Genomic DNA, 1838 nt, shown 5'->3' with positions numbered 1-1838 from the left:
CGGGTCCCCGATAAAGGAACGCTCCAGGTCCCCGCTGAAAGGAACCCTGGGCCCAGTCCCAGGGACCGACCTCCCTTCCAAGAAATGGAAGATTTCCGATAAGGAGAACCTTCCATATTTACGAATATGGAAGAGTTTAACTTAAATCAAACCAACTTCAAGGCGACTATATAAGGGCTCCTAAGTCCCAAAAGCAAGGGATCGACTCCTCAAGACTTAGAGATTAGAGCTAGGCGGCTAGAACTAGGGTTTACACAACAATGATTGTAGTTCCAGCTTGTTTACTCAATAATACATCTTCTCAAGTCTTTCTCTCTATTATTAACCTCAAATCCCCACGAAATACATACAAACACATACATACTACCAGCTTATCCATCGTTCCGTGGTACTCACAAAGATCCTACACAAAAATCCCCTAACAGTTTGGCGCTAGAAGGAGGGGAGTAATCAAACTACGTGACGATGACGGTGGACGAGCATAACAAGCCATCCGATGATGCTCAAAGGGTAGGTGAACTCCATAAGCAAGTTGACGGCATGCAGAGCCAAATAACCGAGATGAATCGAACTCGGTAAGCAACCGGGGAAAACCCCAACCGCTCTTCAGAAGTCCAGAGTCTGAAGGAGAAACTTGACGAACACTCCAAACAGCTGGAGCAAGGTGCCAAGAAGCTTAGCCAGTTGCAGTCCGAGAATACGGTCCTCCGGGATCAAAACCATGCCCGCAGCAGGGCAGGCAACAAGAAGAGTTGTTTAAACACCCAGGTTCGACCCATGGGGAATCTGAATACTCCTAACTCCGGAGAAGGCATCACCAATCCAGCTCCTGGGTCAGGCGTAGCCAGGGCAACGCGCGAAGGGGCCGAGAATCCTTAGGTCCACAACCTGGAGGAGAGTGATTCCGAGCCAGAATCTGATAATGAGACGCCTGAAAAGATATCAGCGACGGAGTCCTCTATGACTGCCTATCTCGAGAAGATGTAACCCGTACTCCTACGCAGATACCCCCTTCGTGGAAGGAATTGCCTCGGTCGAGATGCCTAGGAAGTTTTCCTTCCCCAGCATAAAGATGTACGACGGCATGGGCGACCCCGACGATCATATCGCTCAATACAAGCAACGGATGCTAGCGGTTGCGCTTCCAAAAGAATCCTGCGAGGCTACAATGCGCAAAGGCTTTGGCTCCACTCTGATAGGACCTGCCCTACAATGGTACATCAACCTACCCACCAGGTCCATATCCTCTTTTGCGAGCCTCAGCGACAATTTTGTGGAGCAATTCGCAAGTAGTATGAGCCTGGAGAGGACTTCAGACGGTCTCTACGATATTCTTCAGCATCGGGTAGAACCCCTGCGAGAATAAATAGCCCGCTTCAACTAAGAAAAGGAGGCAGTTCCCAAGTGCAGCATTCCTACCGCGATCTCTGCCTTCAAAAGGGGCCTGCTTCCAGACGGGGGCCTCTACAAAGAACTAACCATGTATCCCTGCAAGACCATGGAAGACATGTTATCCCGGGCCTGGGCGCAAGTGAAGTGGGAAGAAGACGTCGCTAGCCGCGCTAAGGCCCAGCCGAAGCAGGACCAAAAGTCGGCCCGATCGGATCAAGGAAATCGGGATGAAAGATCCTCCCAAAGTGGTACGGCCCTGGATAGGCTGTAACTCCCTGGATCTCTTGTAGGTGGGTAAATGGTTTGATAATCCTTGTAAACAGAGAATCAAAGACTCGATCTGTATCAAGGCGTGTGGATTGATGTGGGACACAAGAGAGATGGCTCGCCTCCTGATACTCCAAGGCTTCTGGTCTGGATATGACACACCAAATCAGAGAACCCTA

The sequence above is a fragment of the Brassica oleracea genome, chromosome C5 (genome assembly GCF_000695525.1).
Source record: "Brassica oleracea var. oleracea cultivar TO1000 chromosome C5, BOL, whole genome shotgun sequence".
Lineage (NCBI taxonomy): Eukaryota > Viridiplantae > Streptophyta > Magnoliopsida > Brassicales > Brassicaceae > Brassica > Brassica oleracea.
This window is presented reverse-complemented; position numbering follows the sequence as displayed.